Source organism: Tenrec ecaudatus, chromosome 10 (genome assembly GCF_050624435.1).
Source record: "Tenrec ecaudatus isolate mTenEca1 chromosome 10, mTenEca1.hap1, whole genome shotgun sequence".
NCBI classification, from domain to species: domain Eukaryota; kingdom Metazoa; phylum Chordata; class Mammalia; order Afrosoricida; family Tenrecidae; genus Tenrec; species Tenrec ecaudatus.
In genome coordinates this window covers 17,312,322-17,326,245 of record NC_134539.1, presented here as the reverse complement: position 1 = coordinate 17,326,245, position 13,924 = coordinate 17,312,322, and the positions used below count along the sequence as shown (strand labels likewise).

The 13,924-nt window shown below is 43.6% G+C and overlaps 1 protein-coding gene and 1 pseudogene across 2 annotated transcripts in view; one reads left to right on the top strand and one right to left on the bottom strand.

Moving 5' to 3' along the window:
• CNTLN (centlein) overlaps window positions 1–13,924 on the bottom strand; it is a 294,237-nt gene that overhangs the window by 262,837 nt on the left and 17,476 nt on the right. The gene's annotated exons all lie outside the window — the stretch shown is intronic.
• LOC142460166 (large ribosomal subunit protein eL30 pseudogene) lies at window positions 10,464–11,146 on the top strand (annotated as a pseudogene).

The following is a 13,924-nucleotide window of genomic DNA, read 5'->3' as shown; positions in this document are numbered from 1 at the left end:
ACTCACTCATGGAGACTCGATAGGACAGGGTGGAACTGGCCCTGGGGGTGTCCAACACTGAAACTCCTTATGGGAGTGGAAAGCTTGCCTTTCTCCCTCGGAGCTGCTGGTGGTTTCAAGTTTCTGCCCTTGTGGATCACAGCCAAATGCATAACCGCAGTGCCACCGGGCCCTTTCCCAGGCACAAGAAGCCTTTGAAAGAACTACGGCTTCTGTCAGGCACGCCTTGGGCCTGACGGTGACATCTTTCCTCTTTATCACTTTGAATATCTCTTGTGCAACACATGTATCCGATGCAACACGCCTTTTTATTTCTAGACTGTTGGTTCCATGCGCGTTGATTGTCAAATGAAGTGAACTTAAATCCTTGACCCCTTCACAATTTCTCCACGTCATGATGTTGTCTCTCGCGCTGGTGGTGAAGATTTTGGTTTCCTTTACATTCATGGTTTTGGTTTTCTTTCATTCGTACTAAAGACTGCATTTATTTTTAATCTCAGTTAGTGTCAAATCCTCTTCACTTTCAGTAAACAAGGTGTGCTACACAGCACAGGTGTGAAGAAGGCGCCCAGTCTGGAGGTCATGTCCTTCTCCAGATAGTCCAGCGTCTCTGATTAATTGCTCAGCATACAGATAGGATGATGAGGATGAAGTGATGTGGCCTGACACACGCCCTTTCTAGGCTTACGCCCTTTGTTATCCCCTTGCTCTGTTTGAACACGTCTTGTGGTCTACATAGAGGTTTCCACGTGAACACAATTTCGTTTCTGAAATTCCCTTTCTTCAAAATGTTATCCATAGTTTGTTATGATCCACGCAGTCAATGGCTTTGTATATTCAATACAAAAGAAGTAAAATTCTTTCTGTAATTGTCTCCTTTCAGCCAAGATTCATTTGATGTCGGCAAAGATATTCATTGTTTCATGTCCTCCTCTGAATCTAGTTTGGATATCTGGCAGCTTCCTGTCAATGTATTGTCATACTGGGTTTTTTTTTGGGGGGGGGCATGGTTTGTTTGTTTTTAATTAGCTTTAGTGGGATATGACTTGCATGTGATATTATACATATTCATATATGTGTAAACATGCCTCTGTTTGGCTGTAGACATGTTCAATCAGTAATGTGCACATCTTCGTACAGTGAGCGAGCCTTCAAAACTAAGGTCCAATCAAAACAGTGAGTCTGAGGGGATCTGCAGGCCCGTCCAATCCAAGGCAAAGACGTCAGCTCAAAAGCTCATGTTGATTTTTGCAGTGTGGGGGGTGGAGTGGATTCCAAGGTTTTTTGTATTTTCTTAAAAGACACAGGGTGATCGTGAGGGCATATTGGGAAGAAGTCGGAAGAAAACAGAAAACTGCATTTGAAGAAAAGGTCAGAAAGGTTACACCTGAGAAATGTTTCCCATCATGGAAAGCACCGACTTACTCTTTGAGATAGCAGCAGGGTCCTACGAGAATGTCACTGAGAAACCTGACTCCATTCACCATACAACCCGAATCTTGCCCCTTTGAGACTTCTTTCTGCCCCTCAAACTCAAAGAAAGGAACATGAGGTGAACCCCTCAGACGTGGCAGAACTGCCAGGCTGACGTGATATACATCATCGAGGAAGGGTGTGGGTGTGTGTGTGTGGGGGGGGGGGTGTGTGAGAGAGAGAGAGAGAGAGAGAGAAACACCAACTTCAGGAGTTTACTGACCAGGATCAAAGTTGTGTCAAAAAACAATAGCTTCACATTTTGATATTTTTGCTTAAGAAAGGTGTTCTGATTTTACAGTAAGACTTTTTTACACATACCCATATAGATAGGATTTCGAACTAAAATATAATTATAGTCATATAATATATGCTTATTGCACCAATATCATGAGCATGCACCTATGACCTTGCCTTTTCTTTAGCCACAAGCTCTCTGTGGTGGTGGTGTAGCATCCCCGTGATATGGGGATATGAATCTATCTGTTCGCATGTGTCAGGCACTTGGGCTCTTTCTACTTTCCTCTCTTACAGATAAAGCTTTACGAACCTCTTTGTACACAAATCATTGTGATTATTTCCTTAGAATAAATTCCTCCAACAACAATAACTAGATAAAGAGCTTAAACATCTTTAAAAACTATTCATACACATTCCCAAATCACCCTACTGGAGAGTTGACACTCTTTCAGCGTGGGATTCTGGCCAACAATGGATCTTATCCAAGTTTTCTTAAATGCCTTGTCATTTTGATGGGCAAAATGTCGTATCATAATCATTAACTTTGTACTGCTTTCATTCCTAATGAAGCCGAGCGTATTATATTGGCCATGTAGAGTTCATTTGGTGATCTGCCTAGTCATACTTATTGCTAGCTTTTCTATTGGGGTACTCTTTCAGATTGATATGTGAGAACTCATTTAAAGTTAAGAAATAAAACTATCTCTTTACAGATGGCATGATAATAAACCCATTGCCATCGAGTCAATGCTGACTCAGAACGATCCCCTGTGGGTTTCTGAGACTGTAACTGTTTACAGGAGTAGAAAACCCAGTCATTGTCCCATGGAGCTGCTGGTGGTTTCGAACTGCCCACCATGCAAATCACAGCCCAACACAAAACCCTAAACCACCAGGACATGAAAACGTATATAGAGAAACCCTAAAGAATCCACTAAACACCTAGTTAAGCTAATAAAGTAGTTCAGTAAGTTTGAAGAATAAAGGAGCAATAGATAGGCAACCCACAGTTATCAACAATTCCATTCCTAAGGAGTCTTTCAGTCATATTTGTAGGTAGGCAGGACAGATGCAAACAGTTCTGATTTAGCCTTGGTTTGGTGCAAGAAAAGGCTCAGAGCCACTTCAATGATTTAAAAACTGCATGTGCAACAAGTGAGAGTGTTGGTGAGGAAGAATGCATCGCAAGTGGGGGGTTGTTTTAGTAATTTACATAATGGTAAGGGAAAGTATGAATTGGCCAATAGGTTCTTAGATATGACACCAAAAACACAGGAGAAAAGAAAATAGAAAATTAGATTTAGTCAACATTAAAAAAATCTTCCGTGCTTCAAAGCACACCATCTAGAAAAATGAAAAGACAAGCCATGCAACGGGAGAAAATATTGCAAATCATATATCTGATAAGAAGCTTGCATCAAGAATACATAAAGAACTCATGCAGCTCAACAGTAAAAAGACAAATAATCCAATTGCAAAATGAGCAAAGGATTGGGATATATATTTCTTCAAAGAAGACACAAATAGCAAAAAATAAATTAAAAAGTGAGTGATAAAATGCTCAACATATGAGCCATTACGAAAATGCAAATCTAAACCACAATGAGATACGTAGGCTCACTATAATTTAAAAGAGAATTCATAACAAGTGTTGGCAAGAGGGTTGGCAAGAAATAGAAAAACGTATACTTTACTGATAGGAATGTAAGAAGATAGTCAATTTGGTAAACAATCTGGCCATTCCTCAAAGGTTAAAGATAGAATTACCACATGGCAGAATAATTTCACTCCTACCTATACACCCAAGAGAAGCGAAAATATACTTTACACCAAAAAAAAACTTGTACAGGAATGTTCATGACATCTGAAAAGTGGAAACAACTCAAATAGCTATCAGATGACAAATGAATAAATAAAATGTGGTATATCCATATGATAGAATATTACAGAGCAAGAAAAAGGAACAAAATACTGCTTTGTGCTATAATATGCATGAATCCTAAAAATATTACACCAGACAAAAAAGGCCAGATGTTACATTTCCCTCCTCCTCCACAATCTGAGCCCTAGGTAACCACTAACAGTAACTATCCACTGATATGAAATATCCAGAATTGACAAACCGAGAAAGACAGAAATCAGAACCATGGTTGCCAGGGGCTGGAGGAAGAAAATGGGGACAACTGCTAATGGTAATGCAATCTGTGAGTTTTTGTTTAACTTTTATTTATTCATCTTCTTGTTGTTTTAAACAGTTTTATTGGGACATCATGCACATATCATACAATTCAATAATTCAATCATGTCAAGAGAAGTTGTACAATCATTACTCCAATCAGCTTTAGAACATTTTATCCTTTCTTGTACTTTTGGTTATTCGCTCTCCATTCCTGCCTAACCTTACCTGCGATGCCTTCAAGAAACCATTAATTAATCTAGTTACTGTCTCCACAGATCCACCCATCCTGGATTTCATATACTGAAAAACATCCAAAAATGAAACAAAAAAAGTAGCAACACTCACAAAATAAAAAGGAAGAACCTCAAACAAAAATAAAAAATATTCAAAACTAGAACAACTTTGCAATGGGTCAAAAGGGAGATCAATTAATAGGGTGTTAAGATTTGACCAAGTTACATCCGTCATAATCTACTTTCCAATGCATTCTGCATGATAGTAAGGTCATTCACATCCCTCGTCTATGTTCAGAGGAATTCACCCCATTTAATTGAGTCAAAAGGGAGATAAAAATGATGTTAGATTTATAACCTAACCACATTGATTATTATGATCTCTACAGAGCTCTGTCTGATAACAAGGCCATTCACATCCCTGCCGATGGTCAGCGGGCGTTCATGGTGGTTTCACTCTGTGTGGACCCTGCACATGTTCTCCATAGCCTTCGGAAAGCCAGGTGTTTACAATTTAAACTCTGACATGAGTCCCTCCTTTGGATTTGAATTATATTGTTTAGAATCCTTGGATCACACAACCGGGTATGCTTGCTCCGTATGAACTTAGTTGATGCCTCACTTAGATGGTTGTTTAACGACAAGTCTTTATGATTCCAGATGCTGTTCTTTCTGATAGCTGGGCACCATCTGGTTTCTTCACCAAACTTTGTTCTCGTCCCTTATCTTTGTGATCTCTTCATGAGGGCACCATGCAGGTCTTGTCAGAAGAATGAATTAATTTTAGATTGGGGCTAGAATTAAGGCACGCCCAAGATCCATTCATATATCTGTGGTTTATGCATAGCCCTTGTCATTTTATGTTAAAGAGGCACTAGATAAATCTATTGATAGTATCATTAAGTTAGCCAATAGTATAGAATAGAAAGTACCGTTGAGAAAGTGGTTTAAACAAGTATAAATTGGCTACGAACTGCACAACATGAATTATTGACTTGTACAGATTTAACTCTTAAGAGACTAGACACTATTTACACAAACAATGGGAGTGGCATTAAGGCAACACTGTGGATCACATTCATTTCCAATGGCAGAACCAGGCCAACCAGATTAATGCATATATCAATAATGCAAGGAGGGTATTATTGTTGTTAAATCATTATTTGACATTTCCTATTTATGACAGTAGTTACAAAAAAAACCTACCTAGTTTGTACATGTTTCATGTAGGTCTGTCAGTAACGAACAACAGGGTACACGGAGTGCTTAAAGCTTTCTGTGACAGTTGGCATCAACATGGTGGGGCCAGGATTCCCAGTCATGTGGTGGCTTTCTAATGATGGAGTTTGACAGTCATCAAATGGTGTAATTTGACAATTAAGTAACCATGTAGTCATCCTCCATTTGTTGATCTGATGTCCTTATCCTCCATTTTCATATTATACCAACTTTCATAGAATCATCCACTCTTTGGAACCTGGCCATGTCCATAAGTGAAGAAAGGGTACATATTAAACTCATTGAACTGTAAGCTTTAAAGGGGTAAGTTTTGTGGGACATCAATTATATCTTACATATTTAAAAACGTTGATACATGCTACGATATGGTGGAACCTTGATAACATTATGCTGAGTGAAAGAAATCATCAGACAGAAGAAAGCATTTTATGATTCTGTTTATATGAGAGGCAAATAGAGAGAGACAGAGAGTAGATTAGTGGTTACCTAGAGCTCAGGGTATGGAAGTGGAAGGAAATGAGCAGTGACTGCTAATGGGTACAGGTTTCGTTCTGAAGTGAAAAAAATGTTCTAAAATTGATTGTGGTGATTGGTACCCAACTCTGTGAGGAAACCGAAAAACCATTACTTGTAATACTTTAAAGAGATGGATTATACAATATGGAAATCATATCCCAAACTATTAAAAATAAAGGACATAAACCATTTGACTGTATCATATTTGTTCTAAATATTTTGTTTTTCATTCGTCTTGGGATTTGATTTTGTTTTTGAAATACAAAAATTCAGGATCCATGTAGTAAATTCTCTTAATTTCTCTTTTTATGTTTTTCCATGCCATGCTAAGAAAGACCACCATACCATCATATTCAGGTAAATATTTATCTATCCATTCTTCTTGTTCTTTGGGGTTTTTTCTCACATTGAACTGTGATTTAACTCCTCTGGAGTGTGTTTTGAATATTCTAGAAGTATTTTGAGGACCTTTACCCCTTTAAGATTCCTTAACCCCAAATTGTTTGCTTGTGTGATATCAGGAAAGCCTGGTCTTCAGTAGTTACCATGTCCTCAGTCTGGCTGGAGTTCCCCTTCTGTCTGCTTTGTATTCAGACTGGAATACAGCTTTAGTTGTGGTGATAAATCAGGAACCTCTCCCGCCTCCTCAACCTCCGAATTATACTTGGCAGATTAGATTGTTGGATATATTACTTGTTGAGTTGACTTCAGAGCTACAATCTGGAAGTTTGTCTAATTGGACTGATTAGTTTTGGTCTTGTGGTCATGAAAGACCCAGGAAAGAAGTCTGAAATCTCAGCTCCATCCATCGGCCAAGATAGGGAGGTGTTGATGACTTCCCTTTCATGTACATCCAAATGGCTGTGGCATGTTTGGCTCATATTCTTTTGATTTGTGATTTAATTTTTACAAACTGTAGGAAGAAAACTGCTGCCAATGTTATGGTTTGAAGAGCTGGCTTTTCGATCCAAAGGCACAGAAAATATAGCATAATGACTGAGATCAGATAATGAGGCTAGAGCTGGGGAAGATGGTTGGCTACAGAATGTGTCCCTTTCTGCCATTTTGTGGGAAATCGGAAATGGCACAGAATGGGAATGAAAATCTGCTCATTATTCTTGCCTCCTAAGATCCCCTCAGTCTCTGGCACCCTCGGCTGCTTTTCAGTCCTCCTTTGATGGTATTTCCCCTCAGGACCCCATCTGAGGGGCCTTTTCTGCACTTGAGAATGCTGCAGCAACTCGGCTTAGTAACGTTCGACCCTGCCGATCCCTTCTCTTTCTTTAGATCCTCAGTGCCTCTCTTCTACACGGGACACGCTGAGCAGCACCACTGAGATGGTGCCGGAGTACGAACCAGAAGGCTAGCAGTTCAAACCCACACAGAGGTTCTGAGAAAGAACGGTTTCCTCTTGAAAACCTTTTGAAGCACAACACGCAGATTCTATCACAACTGGCATCTATGTCTGTTTGGGGGTGTTTATTTTCTACCATGAAATTAGGACAGGGGGGTGTTACCCTAACTCATTCACTCGCTAGCAAATGTTTATGAGTCATGTTGTACGGGACGGAACCAAAAGCCCATCTTAAAAACAATGCTCACTCTCAGTGAAGCGAGGTGCTGGCGTCAGGAGAGACCTTGGAGACCTGAGACTACGAAGGGAAGGGAGGGGGACACCCTCCCAGCAGCCCCTCACTGGCGGCCTGTGTGCATGTGCTCAGGAGAAAAGGAGGAAAAACAGAGTGTTCCGGGTAGAGTCTTCTCTCTCGACGCTCGCACGTTTCCCAGCGTCTTAGTTGAACTGGGGTGAGGAAAATGCCCATGTGATGGGTCTTTAGGTTGCTCCCAGGCCCACGGATGGTGCCTGCATGCTTGATTCGCCCCCTGGCTCTCGAGTGGAAGATTGTACGGTTTGAGCAAGTCACTCTACCCCCGCCCTAACTGAATTGCTTTGATGCATAAAATTGTGTGATCACCCTAAGACATTTGCTCTGCCCACTTGCACTCACAATGAGTAGAAATCCTGGCCATTGAAGGGCCTATTGACTTAGTGGGCATGTGCTGGGCTCCTAACTGCAAGGACAGCAGTTTGCAAAACTCCAGCCGCTCCACAGGAGAGACATGGGGCTCTCTATTCCTGGAAAGGGGTACAGTTTCAGAAACCCACACAGGCAGGTCCACCCTGTCCCACTGGGTCGCTATGAGTTGGCATCGCCTCGTGGCAGTGAGTTTGCTTCCATTTGGCTTCTTGGAGAGATAATCATGTGTACAATGGATTGCGGCGGCGATTGATCAACACTGTTTAAACCACTGCACTGTATGGTATGTGGATTAAATGGCAAATGCTCAAATTAAAGATGATGCTACTACTGGAAGGAGCCCTGGTTGAATGATGGTTTCCCAGTTCCACTGCCATCCACATGGTCTGCAGTTTGAAACCACTAGCAGCTCCGAGAGAGAAAGGTGAGGCTTTCTACTCCTGTCACCAGCTACAGTCTCTCTGAGACCCACAGGGGTGGCTATGAGCCAGCAGTGACTTGGTGGCAATGAGTTTGGTTTATTACCTATTGTGCCAGAGCCCAGCATAAGATGCCTTCGTGAATTGCTTATCATGTTCACAGTAGCCCGCTGAAGCAGCTACAAAGCTCTTATAATTATGGACAGATACCACAGGGGTATTGTTCATATTTTCTTGTTCATAAAGCCAGAAGAGCGCGTTGATGGGGGTCCATTCCTCGTGTCGTTTGGTGTTGGCTCGGTGGTAACAGACTTTAGCTCTAATGGATAGGTTTGCGGTGATATATCACAATTTGCTCAACCTAAGACAACTTTAACGCATCAGTATCTTAGGAATAAGAAGCAAGAAAGATTTTCAATTAGACACCAGAGCGCCATCATGTCCATACTTTCCAGGATGGTGCGTTAGTGATGCTGTTGTTTCCTCCCAGCATCGATGCAACAACTAAACCATCACCCTAACCGACAACAAGGTTCAGATTTAGACAAGGGTTTGTAGCCTACGCCCCTCTTCTGTACACAGAAGGCAAGTACAAGCAATAAACTGGTACACGGGTTCCCAAACCTGTGGCGCTTTCAGAGGCTGGGTTTTCGGAATCCGCTTCCCCATGCCCACTTGTCTCTGTCCGTAGTTTTCAACACGGCACTGTCCGCTACACATCAACAACATTCATGACAGGTCATTTCTGCGAAGATTCCATAAATAATTAAGCCCTCAGTCCTGGGCTCTTACATCTGCTTTGCAATTCTGTAGAACTAGGTAGCTTTTGACCAGCTCTGGCGGTATTCCTACACAGGTGTGATGCATGGCCTGCTCACCCCTCCTTTTCACCCTATCATTCCTGCAGGTTGAAAAGGGTTATCTACACTGGGCGTGTTCTTCCCGTTCATGGCCAGTCGACAGTGCCCAGGCTGGCATGTGTTTTGATGTTCTCACAAGCAGGCAATGTGATTACGTTGAGCCAATGGCTACTTTCAGTTGCTCCTGGTAACAACCTTTCAGTTGCTCCTGGTAACGAGGAGCCTGGCAGCACTGTGCGTTGTTGGGCTGGCAACTAACGGCACGAGGGACCGTTCGTTCGAACTTCCCGGACAAAGTTCCAGGTGCTCCGCAGGGGGAAGATGAGCTGTCTGCCCCTGTAAAGATGTACAGTCCTGCTGTCCAGGGCCATTCTGTGTCGGAATCGGCTCTATGGCAGTGGGCTGGGTTTGGATTGGACACTGTGTATAAGTGGCAACCCTATTTCATCAATTATATATATATATATATATATATATATATATATATATATATATATATATATATATATATATATATATATTTATTTAAGTTATCAAGCTCCTAATCTGAACAATACGTGCTATTTACAAAGAGAAGCTGGCTCAGGAAGATCCTTCGTTTGCTCCGTGTTCCATCATTCTGTGTGAGTCCCTAGGACATGCTGTTACATTACACTGCCTATCCTTAGACACCCCCCACTCCCAACCACACTGGTGTCCAGGTTGGTTTGAACCTGAAAACAGCTCCCCATTCCCTTGTCCTTGTACCCTCCAGTGGACCTATGGAGAGCAGCTCTCACCGTGGGGTAACTCAGGGTGGCATCATTCTGGGCCTGCCCCCACCCTCCCCACGTCTTTGCTGGCTCCTTCATTTGTGAGTAGAATGAACATGAGCCCTCCAGTCTCCAAAAAACCAGACGAGACAAGGAACATCGCAATGAGCAAATCAAGACATTTTCACCAGAGAAGGATGAAGCATGACAGTTTCGATTGACCAGAGATTTGGCAGCCCGTTCTATGAATTGTGTGGTGCCGCATTCGAATTGTTGGCAGCTAATGAGACCAAAGTGAAAAATTCCAACGATTGCCTCATTTCTACCTAAAGTGTGTGTTTTTCTCTGGTTTCCCCTTAATTGCACTCCATCTATTATACATCTGAAAATGTGGTCCAGATTAAAGTGTTTCCAGTTAACATAGCCGGCCTTTCTGTTAACTTGCTGTATGGCTGTAGAGCTTTTGCTCATGGCTGACAAATGTGAGGTGTTAATTGTCCTAGCGCTGGTGCAATGACCAGCTATGACTCTTTGCCCATCATCTGGGTAACATCCAGTGAAGTTGACTGGGAGGGAGCATGTAAATCAAATACCTGCTACTCACAGGTGGGGATTCGTCCAGGTGGCCAGCCCACTGAATATAACGCAAGCCGTCTCCGAAGCAGAAACAGAGATGCTGGTGACCACCAAAGAGCAGAGCCAGGAGCGAAGCACATTCCAGATCCCCACTTGACAGCGCTTTCCCCCTCCCTGGATATCTCGGTGGCTGCTCTTGAGTGGGGGCCGTCCCTCACCTAAGACGGGAAGTTGGTGGCGGCCAGGGAGACAAGAAAGTCCCCGGAGTCGATCAACTCTAGACTCCAACTCGTTATGAAAAGTGGAAAATACATCCTAGACAAGCAGACACGAAAGATGATCAGGCAAGCTAAAGCGAAACTGGCCATCCTCGCCAACAATCGCCGGGCCTGGAGGGACTCTGAAATCCAGAACTCCGCCATGCTGGCCAAACTCATGGCCATCACTACTGTGGCCATAACATCGGATTGGGCACCGCGTGCGCAGAGTACTACAGAGCATGCACCCCGGCTACCACTGATCCAGGTGATTCTGACACCCTTAGAAACATGCCAGAAGACACTGGTGAAAAACAAATCCTGAAATGCTTTTCTTTCTTTCTTTTTAAAACATTTTATTAGGGGCTCATACAACTCCTATCACAATCCATACATACATCAATTGTGTAAAGCACATCTGTACATTCATTGCCCTCATCATTCTCAAAACATTTGCTCTCCACTTAAGCCCTTGGCATCAGCTCCTCATTCTTCCCCTCCCTCCCCGCTCCGCCCTCCCTCATGAGCCCTAGATAATTTATAAATTATTAATTTGTCTGACATCTCCCTTCACCCCCTTTTCTATTGCCCGTCCCCCAGGTCATATGTAGATCCTTGTAATTGTTTCCCTTTTCCAACCCACTCTCCCTCTACCCTTCCAGTATTGCCCCTCACACCCCTGGTCCTGAAGGTATCATCCGCCCTGGATTCCCTGTGCCTCCAGCTCCTATCTGCACCAGTGTACATCCTCTGCTCTGTCCAGACTTGCAAGGTAGAGCTCGGACCATGGTAGTGGGTGGGGGGGAAGCATTTAGGAACTAGAGGAAAGCTGTATTCTTCATTGAAATATTTTTCTTTAATAAATCTGACCAGAGCTTGTTTAAAAGGAGAACGAGAGACAGATAGCAGTGGAGCAGCACCGAGTCTGTGAGACAGAGCAGCAGGCTTTCCGGGCCGTGGAACAAGTCAAGGCAGATGCCTGTAGGCTGGCTTGTAGGGTGAGATGCTCTCTAGGCATTTATCAGCACTCAAAGGCATTTGCAACACTTGCCCAAGCAAAGCACAGGCCAAAGAACCACATGACTGAGGCCAAGGACTCAAGAGAGACATTCCTGTGGCTGAGAAGTGGTGCTGCAGACAAAAGAACTGTAGCCTTAATATTTCTGACCCTGACTTAGAGCCTGGTAACTTCCTTACTAAACTGCCTAGTCATGAGCACTGCCCATGCCACGGATCGGTGACTCTAGGAGAGACGTAGAGTGCCACAGGAAGGATTATTGGTGTCAAGAAAGGGTGAAAGAAGTTGGAAGATAAAGGCATCTCGGACCTCAACCTAACAGACATTAGCCTTGGGCTGATGAGGAGTGAGATTTGCAATTCTACCTGGTGAAGTTGGAGGGATCCTGGGAATTGTAGTCCCCTGCCACTTCCTCAGAAGATCATTGAAAGAAACTTTGAGCCTCCTCTGCTCTCTTCCCTTCTCTTCTTTTTCCCTTTCTTTCCTCTCGGACTCATTCCCAGATTTCCTAATACAAAAAGTATGAAAGCATGTGTTTTAATACTAGACCCCAAACCACCACTCTCTCCCCTTCCAAGCACACCTGAACCTGCAATAAGAGTTATCTTTGAAACTGCGACTCAGAGCTGGGACATACAGGGCTGGAAACTTGATAGAGCACTCATCCTTGGGAAGAGGTGGAGTTGGATTCTCCTTCCCCCTTGGGTAACAGGCTGATGTCAGAGGTGGCCCCCCACACCATTTCTCACTTGGTTTATGCATTGTCTACTACCTTTAAGAGCCCTGGTGGTGGCGTGGTTATGAATTGGGCTGCAGTCCACATGATTTGCAGTTCGAAACCACCATCAGCTCCTCGGGAGAAAGACCGGGCTTTTCTGTGTGCAAGAAGGGAACAGGCTTTGTTGTTCAGCCTGCCCTAAGGCTTGGACCTCAGTTTGAACAATTGCAGCATTAGTAAGAGCTACAAAACTGAAACGACAGAAGCAAGCCCGGCATAAATGTACAAGGGGGAGGATTTCAAACCACCGCAGGATGAAAACCTCAGAACAGCAGCTCTCAACCTGTGGGTCGTGACCCCTTTGGAGGTCAAACAACCCTTTCTCAGGGGTCGCCCGATTCATAACAGTAGCAACATGACAATGATGAAGTAGCAACGAAAATGATTTTATGGTTGGGGGAGTCCCACCACATGTGGGTATTAAAGGGTCATGGCCTTAGGAAGGTTGAGGAGCCCTGCTCCAAAAGGAGACCGAAGAGGAGGAGCACTTTGCACGGGTCATCGTTTTACAAAATACTATAAAAGAGCTAACACAAACTGCTAGGCCAAAGCTCAAATCTGTCTTGGAGTCAGTACCACCTCATGGAGACCCCAAGGGTGTCCACGTGAAACTGTGCTCCGAAGGGGTTTTAATGGCTGATCATTCGGAAGACAGCTAGGAGTTTCTTCCAACTTACCTGGGAATGGACACAAACCTCCAACCTTGGGGTTAGCAGCTGAGTACATGAGTCATTTTCACAACCAGGGATTTTGTTAGGAAGACAAAGCAACTGACTCCTAGACCAGCGGGCCTTAAAGAAGAGAACGATGTCATACAAGTGCTTAGGAAGCTCTACTGATTACTGTTGTCAGTCTTCGATGCCATCACCTCAGCTCCCACTGACAGTGGCCCTGGGGAGAAAAGGAGGTGACAGCGTCTGCTCGGACACCATCCACACAGCTTTTGCCCTGTTCCAGCCCAGCGGTGTAGCCACTATGTCAGTCCATCGCACGAGGGAGTCCCCTCTTTTCCTGGACTCTCCACTTCATCATTCATGACGCTCTTCTCCACCGACTGGCCCTTGCTGTTAGCATGTCCAATGTGTGCGGCACAAATCTTCCTATCGTCCCTTCAAAAGCATGCCAGCTCACTTCCCCCAAGGCATGTCTGTGAGTTCTTCAGGCACTCAGTGGTACAGTCAACCGTCTTCACCAACACTATGTTCAAAGGAATCAGGTCTTCTTCAGTCTGCCTTATTCATTACCTAGTATCAGGGGCAGCTTTGTTCTCAAAATGACACCTTAATTTGTTAACAATTCAGATCATTTTGCAGAAAGTATGTGGGGACATATAATTCCTTCTCTT